The 9,651-nt window shown below is 45.4% G+C and overlaps 1 long non-coding RNA gene across 2 annotated transcripts; it reads left to right on the top strand.

Moving 5' to 3' along the window:
• Positions 1-1,077: 1,077 nt before the first annotated feature.
• LOC142557592 (uncharacterized) lies at positions 1,078-8,744 on the top strand. 2 transcript variants are annotated; one of them, XR_012822787.1, is made up of 3 exons: positions 1,078-1,193; positions 3,984-4,074; positions 7,075-8,744. It is a non-coding gene; the product is annotated as an uncharacterized LOC142557592 (long non-coding RNA). The 2 variants fall into 2 exon arrangements; XR_012822786.1 differs by lacking the exon at positions 1,078-1,193 and adding an exon at positions 1,351-1,465.
• The last annotated feature ends 907 nt before the right edge of the window (positions 8,745-9,651 follow it).

The raw sequence follows: 9,651 nt of genomic DNA, 5'->3' as shown, positions 1-9,651 counted from the left end.
GCAGGGCTGGTTCATGATTTTGCTGCACCTACTCCGCTGTCGGTGCCGACTTGGTGCAGGCGTACAGGTGCGACGCAGCAGTGCAGCAGACAATCCAGCACATGGGTGCAAGCACCATTAAAAGCCCGCTTACACACGTCTGATGTGTCTACAAGTGTGGTTTGTAGTTAGGCCCACAAGCTGATAATTCTTGTAGTTCACAATCTTTCAAATGTACGCACTCTGTGCACATTAATCGGGCATAACATAACACCTGCACCGCATCTGCACCTTGGCATTTGTTTCGAGTGTTGCGCTGTGCCTGCACCGCAGAAACAAGCTGCACAATTTCTGAACTTCTCGTGAACCTCCGTTAACTGGTTCACAGTTGTGCAGGTGAATTGAGCAGACCTTTTAAGTGCTTCCACATGAAGCTCTTATTTGCCCTTACGTTGCTTGGTGGCCTGATGGCTGCTTCAGGTATTGTACAAAATGTTCGATTCAACATTGAAAGAAAATTCAAGGATATGAATGCTCATGAAGGCCAAAATTCAGTGACATACAAATGCATTAATTCTGCACATAAACTAAAAATTGTCAAATTTCCTTCTTCCTAGCTGCATTCAGTTAAGCATGCTACTAAGTTGGAATTGCTGGAAAAGTGTAAAAAAAGGCAATTCTCTTTTATAGTGTAGAGTGTCGACTGATAACTGGCCTTACGGCCAGAAATGATGTGCTTACCTTGAGGAGGATGCTCTAGTTCAGTGCCAACTCTAATCTCTTCATTCAAATACATGTAAAATGCAGAAATGCTTTTGAGACTACTGGAATAATTTCAATGAAATTTGTTGCATTTGAGAGAAAAAGTTAAATTTTAGTCATTCTAGGCTGCATAATTTTGATTTAGGACCTTGAATATTTAGGAAAAATTGCTGAGAGTCAGTAAGCTTACAAATATAAGCACAAAGTTTACAATTTCATAGCTTTTGTATCAAGTTGTAAACTTCATACGGAAGTCTTTTTAATTTCACAATTTTCAAAATTTCCTGCCACAGAAAATTGCCCCCTAAAACAGTCTCTACATTTCAGCTTTTTTTTTTTTTTTACATGTAACCAACCTCATCGAATTCTGCTGCTGGCTTCAGAGAAAAACTATTTCTCTGTTCCCATGTATTCAGATAGGAGCTCCCAAGATAAAACTGCCTCCAAGTCAGGTAAACCATTGTATTAAAGAATATTATAAGGAAGAGGAGGAGAAGGAAAAACATTTATTAAAAGAAAGAAAGGAAAAGCAGGTGTCTTTCTGCTTGTGTGGGAGGCGCCCTTAGTCCAGGACTCCTGCGGCTCTTGCTGTCTCCCGGGCTTGCCACACCTGGTGTAACAAGAATTGTGTTCTCATTTGAATTACTGGAGTATACTTTTTCCTTTGTCATAGGTGGAAAAGTAAAGTATCAGCAACGTTCTCACACCTACACTGTCCTTATTGGTATGTAGTGTGACTAAATTCTGCTTTTGCATTAGTTGTGTTGATAGCATGCTTGTTCCAAATTCTTATTTGTTCCTTTTGCAAATTTTCATTTTGTTCAAGGAACTTTCCAAAAGGGGAACGTATCCAATAAAATAAAGCACTATTTTACTTTCATGCTGAAGATTCATAACTCTTACAAATTGATGTGGTTTCTACCTGGTGATCTTCACTAAAGAGTTATGAGCTAGGTACTAGGGTATCCCAGCAACATCATGAGCAAGCAACACCATCTTCTCTCATCTCTTAGAGAAAAAAAAAAATCGTTATAACTTTACTTCACTCTGCAAAATGCTTAAAGCATAAAAATATCACTCGTTTTTTTTATTTTTACATGTTATAGTACACAAGCGCCTATTAAACAATGAACAGTACACCTCATTGTCTTCTCCCATCCAGTCATCCCTGGCCCAAGACTAAGCGACTGCCAGGTCAGCAAGCCAAATTAAAGAAAGTGTACCACACATGAAATAGGACGCTGAAAAACTTTTAGATAAATTGTGTTGTAGTTTAACCTAACCCCTCCTCCTACATGACAAAAACTTGTTTGCATGTCAAGGTAGCATCAGAAAATACTAAATTTCTTTTCTGATTGAAATTAAACCTGGAAAGTATTCTATCAAGTGCAGAGGGCAGAAGGGCATTAGCAAATAGCATAGCTTTCAAGATTTTTCACGCAGTGCCTATAGGTTGCCTTGATGCTGCCTCCAATCTCCCTTGTACTGAAGCATGCACACACACATTATACCTCCATTGATACCGAAGTCCCACTCAAAAGTCTCTGGCCAACGCAAATCATCCTGCATGTACCGCTGACGAGGTGTACATCTTTGGCGAAGTTATTTCCGATTCAAACATCTGATGGGCCAGAAAACTATAAATTTCGTTATGTCACCATTAACCAAAACACGAATTAATATTCCTGCTTGCAGGGACACAAACTGACTGCTGTTACTGAACAGCGCTCCGTGGCATTCAAGTGAAGAATGATCTTGATCGTCACTTATATGAATAATCATTCGGTTTTATGGCTGGGATTCCTAGGTCATGTGAATTGTAGTGGAGCTGCTTAGTGTAGTGACTGATTTGGGGCTGCTCAATATATATTTTTTTTTTTTGATGCCACTCTAATGTCCGCCAAATAAAAGAAAATGTTTCTTTCTACATTGTGTCTTATCATTGCTTTGCAATTTGCAAGCACAGTACAGCAAAAAAGGGGCTTTGCCTTACATTGGTTCTATTTGAAATAGGCTGTTTATTTCGGCATACATGCTGCAGCTTGTGCTCTCCAGGTCTCCAAGCATGAGTACCTGCTTCTGAGAAGATGACAGCTGTAAGAAACAAATGACTCTGTGTCACACAATTACAAAAACATGAAAGTGCCTGCTTTATGATAGATACAAAAAAATGACAACTCAGGCAGACTGGCAGAGCAGTCATCAATAATAAAACAAGACATTGCACAGTTTATTTGCCTAAGAAATGAGGTCTGCACATCAAGCTTAGCAATTCTCGGCAGCTTGCTCGCTTTATACAATCAGTCCACATTGTTAGCTCAACATATCCGTTTGATGGATTTCACAGTTCTCTTTAACACTCTGCCTGTCCCTTACTTCACCAAATCTGTTGTTGCTGTGAGCACCGCTGAAATTACAGCGGAATCTCATTGATAAGTGTCCAGGAAATTGTAGCTGTCATTCGTTTTAACATCTATTTCAACAAACCAGTTGGGCAAGGGCCTAAAAACCAGCAATTTGGAACCATCAAGTTACAGTGCACAGGGCTGGGCAAACACTTTGAAATTGGGTGCCAACAGCACAGAAGGTTGCACTACCCGCCGTGGTTGCTCAGTGGCTATGGTGTTAAGCTGCTGAGCACGAGGTAGCGGGATCGAATCCCGGCCACGGCGGCCGCATTTCGATGGGGGCGAAATGCGAAAACACCCGTGTACTTAGATTTAGGTGCACGTTAAAGAACCCCAGGTGGTCGAAATTTCCAAAGTCCTCCACTACGGCATGCCTCATAATCAGAAAGTGGTTTTGGCACGTAAAACCCCACAATTTAATTTAATTTTAATGTTTGCACTAACTTTCCAAATGCAGGCAGATTTAGGTGAACAATCACATTTAAGGTGGAGGTTATGTGCTGCTGATCTATGGTGTAAAAACACACATCTTGCTTTTACGTTGGCCTTGTTAATCAAAGAAACATATGTGCCATAGAATCTTGACTGTGGGTAATATTAGTGATAGCCACATTAGACAACTGCACCCGTCCTTCTGGGGAGCTTCTTTGCATTCTTATGAGAGGAACTTTTGAAGTTTAACCATGTTATAGTGCTGCACAGCGAGGGCAATTTCGTTTCAAGGCCAATGAACCAGGAATGCAAAACATTTCTCTATGGAGTGAACAGCGTACCCTACTTTTTTAAACTTACCAAGCTGATTGAGCGTATTTTTTCTGTCCATATCACCAACAGAAATCTGCCAATATCCAGAACGAAGATCAATAGAAGAGAAATAGCTGGAACCATGGAGGCAGTGAAGGACATCGTCTATATTTGGGAGCAGGTAGACTTCCTTCTTAGTAATTTTGTTCAGATGACGGTAGTCTACACAGAAGCGCCACGTGGCGTCCTTCTTAACCAAAACCACAGGTGACGCCCAGGGACTTGAAGAAAGCTTAACGATGTTTTTATCTAGCATTTTGTTCACTTCACTTAGAATTACTCGGCGTTCCGATGCAGAAATTTGATATGGTCATCGGTGAGTAGGCGTAGCATCGCCAGTAGAAATCCGATGCTGGACCGCGAGCGTCTGGCCTAAAGGGTGATCCTTTGAAGTAAAAAATATCTCGGTAGGAGGATAATACGTGGCAAAGGTTGTCAGCCTGCGCAGAGAACAGGTCCACCGCAACCATTTTCTTTATGTTGGCATCGGTGCCCGAGGCTGGTGCAACGGGCTTGCTAAGCTCAGAAGAACCATCGGTTGATAAAGCTGCTACGTGATAGTCGCCGAGACAATCAACGTTGACAAGGCAAATACCTTGCAGTAGGATTTGCTTTCCCAATCAAAAGTTAAAGATAGGCATGCGAGTATGGTTAGCAGTAACAGTCAGAATGCTGTGAGGCACGGTGATGTCATACTGTGGTGGAATGTTGGGCAGAGGAGTGACGAGGTACTCGCCATCAAGAACAGGTGGGCAACACAACAGTTTAATATAGGCTATTGACTTCGGTGGCAGGCGAATAAAGCAGGTGAGGCGTAAGCGACACTGGGGTGCGTTAGAAGGTTCTACGAGAATCGGCAACTCAAGGCAAAGGGTACTGGCAGAGCAGTCAATAAGAGCAGAATGCGCAGAGAGAAAATAGAGTCCGAGAATTAGGCCATGGGGCAATGAGCAATCACGGTGAAGAGGACAGGAGTGTGGCGGCCGGCGATGCTCACCCATGCCGTACATATGCTGATGATAGGCAGAGTACCGCCATCCGCAACGCAACCAATGTGTGCAGACACTGGGGTGAAGTGCTTTTTCAGTCGTCGTCGGAAGGCAGCACTCATAATAGAAAGATGTGCTCCTGCATCGATGAGTGCAGTGACAGGTGTAATGGTTGGAGTCGGGCATGAAATAGATGGTAGCTGGCCCATGCGGTCATCGAACTTATCCACGCTGAGGACGTTGTTGAAGGGAGAGACTTGTTCTCATCAAGAATGAGGAATCTGGGATTTATTTACAGTATCTGCATGAGAATGTGACAGTTCATCAGTCTAACATGACTGAAAAAAGAATGCACCCTGAGGAGCCGCCAACGGCTCCTTAAATACACTGTCCTCCCGAAATCCCTAGGTGAGGGAAAACGGCAGTTCACCGCCGACTAATTCGGAGCGTCCAAAGTCATCGTAACCAACCCGCCTTTGAGGGGGAGGGTTTATGCACTCACTTCTGCACAGGTTGCACTGACCACACCAAGGTGAGAGGGTTTTCGCAGACACTGTGCTTGACCCGAGCAGGCGCCTCTTTATTCCAGAGTTGACCCTGCAGTCAGTGGCCGCCGCATCTGTCCATTGATTGATGCGTGAGACGGGTTCTAAGCTGCCTGAGACGGCACCGCAAAATATCTTCCAGGAGCTCCCCTGCTCCAAGCAGACCTTGACGGTGAACACACTAACAATACTTGCTCCGTCCACTGTGTCTAGCCATCTCGGCACCCTTCCGTTGGAAACGAGGCGCATTGTCCTCCTTACAAAACCAGTCGCCGCCACAGCCATGGTAGCGCCGATGGGCTGGGGACTGATGTCTGGTCGTCCTTTCAAAGCGAGTCGTCACAGCAGACCTGGTGGCGCCTTTCCGTCGGTCCCTTCCTCGAAGATCGCCAGCACCTGCTGGTCGAACGTAGTAACACAGGATACCCGTCAACGTCAAGAAAGTTTTGGTTCGTAGGTAACATGAGCAGAGAATTTGAGGGCAGGGTCGACAACACAGCTTCACCTCCAGAAGCTGTGGTGCCTAGTTTTTTGGCTGCATCCAGGAGGCAATAGGCGGCGAGGAGAAGCGACAGGCCTTGGGTGTACGAGACTAATGGCATTGAGATGAGGGCGAGTGGCTGTAGCGAAGGTTCGGAGGTGGGGCATCAGCGGCAGTGGGTTCTAGGCGGGTGGCATAGGGAACAGTAGGTCCAAAGGTGCAGGAATAAGCGCAGGCGTATGTCCGAGGAGGTGGTGGCCATTGGTTGCGGCAGTGACAAGCGACGTGGTCGATGCGACAGCAGTGGAAGCAGATCGGCTTGTCATCAGGGGTACGCCATTTGGACGGGTTGCGATATGTGGCAGAAAAAGAGTGCCGGGGATGAGGAGGGCCGCTGGAGAACGAGGGAACGCTGGGTTGAGACGTGCAACACACGGAGTTCAGACCCATGTTCTCAAATTCCTGTCTGACGACGGCCTGAATCCTGGCAATTGTGGTTGCTGGCGGGTCGGGAGGTGTTGCAGAGAAGGCTGGCCAACAGGTGGCCTCGAGCTGGCGGCGAACAATACGGGTTCGGTCATCACAGGTGGTCGCCTGATGTGGTCGACCCTCACATGTCGACGTAGCAGCAGTGTTGGGTAGCTGCGTGATGTGGTGTGTGATACGGCGGCTTTTAGCTTGTTCAAGGCGACGGTATTAATTTGTCATGGCGCCGATAGGAAAGACGTTGCCGAAAACAAGAAAATTGAAAGCGTCGTAGGCGATGCCTTTTAGCCACCTTATCTGCTTCAGACATAGTATGGTGGGCTTTGTGGCAAAGAGCCAAGACGTCTAGGATGTATCAAACGTATGGCTCTGTAGATGTCTGGTCACGAGGCGCAAGAGCCTTTCTCGCGGCAACCTTGCACCCAGTCGCTAAACAGTTCTCGTAGCTTTACTTTGAAACTGTCCCAGCTTATTATCTCGTCATGCGTTCAGAGTCGCATGCGTGGGGTGCCACCGAGATAAAAGATTACATTAGCAAGCATAATTGTTGGATTTCACCTGTTATTAGCACTGGCGCATTCATAGAGCTTGAGCCAATCATCAACGTCCTGTCCCTCCAGGCCACAGAAGAGACCAGGGTCACGATGTTGGGCAACCATGACGATAAGAGCAGTCGGACAAGCTGAAGCCATTGCAGATGCGGTCTCGTCAATGGGAGGTACGGTGACAAGCTCGATGTACCGACCACTTTGGAGTGCCGTGACGAGGACGGGGATCGCTAACCTCCACCAGAATGTTGCACAGACACAGACGAAATACACAGATGAAAGAGGCTATTTACATGCTATTTACACTGGAGCCAGACAGCCAGGCCGACACTCGCTCATGCCATGAGCCCAGACACACTTCATCTCTTCCTCGCGGCGGCTCATCTCTTGAGCATCTCTCGATGAGATCGTAATAATATGAATGTCTGTACTACATAGTGTGGTGTGTAGTGTGTGACACTGTGCAGCAGATGGAGAGAGACAATAAGCAGACGAGAAAGAATGTGCGCGCAGAGGCGAATTCCGTACTGGATGGAAGACAACGTTGAAGAGCGTCCGGCACGTGAGCACGCAGCACAAGAAAAAAAAAAATGAAAATGCATCCAATCAGAAGAAAACACAGAGCTTCCAGGGGCCAATCAGGAAACGAAAAATCGACGAGAGCAGCAGAAAAGCGAGGTGCGCTGGCAGAAGGGAGAGTTCTAGGAAGCGACGCCAAGAGAAGGTCGGTTACCGGACTGGGAGTTCAAGACCGACCGGCAGGTTGCGGACCCGAGCCACCAGGACTTCACCCAACTGGGACCTCCTGCCAACCCGTTCCTGGGCTTCACCACTCTACCCGATCGTGAACGGCTGCTCGAAACCGGCGAGTTTCTGCGCCCATGAGCAGAACGAGAGCAGTCGGGCTATGGGCCCGAGTTCTACGCCCAGCTGCCTGGCCAGAACGCCATCACCATCTGCCGCCGCCTGCCTTCCCTCTTCAAACCGGAGCCACCACACTCTGGTCGCCTGTTCATCCACCAATCCCATCGACATTGTGGTGAGACATTACATTCTTTTCTGTTTTTCAAATCCCCTTCACCAATGAGAAATTTCGCAGCATCCCCCCTTCAAGTATTTATTGAAGAAAACTTTCAATCAAGAATTCATTCATGCTGATGTAATTATGCAATGAATTACACAACTTCATTCAACTTGCTTGAACAATGAATAAAGAAATTAAATGGAAATCATTAGTCGGTTGGACTACACCTTAACGTGCAACATAATTGGTGAATGCATATCCATAATTTATTTCCTTCCATGTCAATTCATTGCTCTGAGAAATTTTCTAATTTTTTTTGTGCTTGCATTACTATGACCACAGCTAAAGTAATGCAAGGTGGCAAATTATTCACTGCTGCCAAAAATTAAAAAAAAATTTTTTTTTTTTTTGCCACTTGTCGGCAGCAATGCAAGTGGAAAACTGCTTAGCAAGATTTGTATCTAGCAAATACGTATGCAGTTGGCATCTTCATAACAACAGAGAGGTGGATCATGCTACACTGAGGCTGAAGGGCTAACAGGACAAACCTAGCTGAGCTAGACAAGGGTGGACCAGTGCATGGCACTGGCTCGGGTCAGGCCAGGGAAAAGTGTCCATGCAGTGCTCTACTTTTATGCACTGTTTTCAAGTACTGAAATTTCATCCTTAAAATATTTCTAGGTATTGCAAGCATACTATGCTCTTCTATATCCATCACAGCTGCCCCTCATTTTCACAACTACCTAAGCTTTATAGCTCAGAATAGCTTTAAAAATAACGTATACTGAAGCGTAATGTTTTGTTTACGTGTTCCTGTCGTATGTTGAAAGGCAGCGTTTTGGTTGCAAGGTGACTTTCAGTTGTGTTTTGCCTCGGCACCATGACCATGACGTATTGTCAAAAATTCATTCAACATGAGAGATAGCAGTTGATGCCATAACGTCACGCTTACTTTTTAAGTAGCCGGAACACATTTTTACACAAAATGAATTCGCTCAAGGCGCACGATCACCAGGTCACTACAGATGTTGGTAAAGCACTATTTATTTCACACAACTGTTGCACCTTCCTTGCAACTGTTGCATCTTCCTTTCCTTAAATTCTTTTCTTTTTCACACGGAAGGGGTGGTTTGCATAAAATTAAAATATCCGGATACACAAAAATACGGAGCAGTAAAGGTAAAGCGGCAGATGAGCAATATTCTCACACCAACGTAGTGACAAATGAGCTGCTGCAAATGCTTCTTAACAGTCATGCTTTAACGGTGCGAGTGGTGCCTGCATTATGTTTAGAAAAAATTTACGATGCACTACCGAGGTTTTGCTTCGTTTAACATGTTAAAGGTAAACAGCGGGACTCCGCTGTTATACTCTGCGTCGTCGCAAACTACTGAAAGGCGTCACAACGCATCTACAGCGCGTAAATGGATAAAGTAAGGCTATCAAAAGCTCGCCTTAAATGCAAATCGGAGCGCCGAACCTACGCGTCCTGTTGGAAAGACGAAGCGAGTGCTCTTCAAAACGCAATAAACAACGGCCACACATCGATTTATCAATAAAGATCGTTATAAAACGATTCTGTGTACTGGCGGTGCAAGAAATACTAGCTGTTTGAAGAATTTAAA

The sequence above is a fragment of the Dermacentor variabilis genome, chromosome 9, assembly GCF_050947875.1.
Source record: "Dermacentor variabilis isolate Ectoservices chromosome 9, ASM5094787v1, whole genome shotgun sequence".
In the NCBI taxonomy this organism is placed as follows: domain Eukaryota; kingdom Metazoa; phylum Arthropoda; class Arachnida; order Ixodida; family Ixodidae; genus Dermacentor; species Dermacentor variabilis.
The sequence above is the reverse complement of the archived record's forward strand: the minus strand, read 5'-3'. Positions and strand labels throughout refer to the sequence as shown.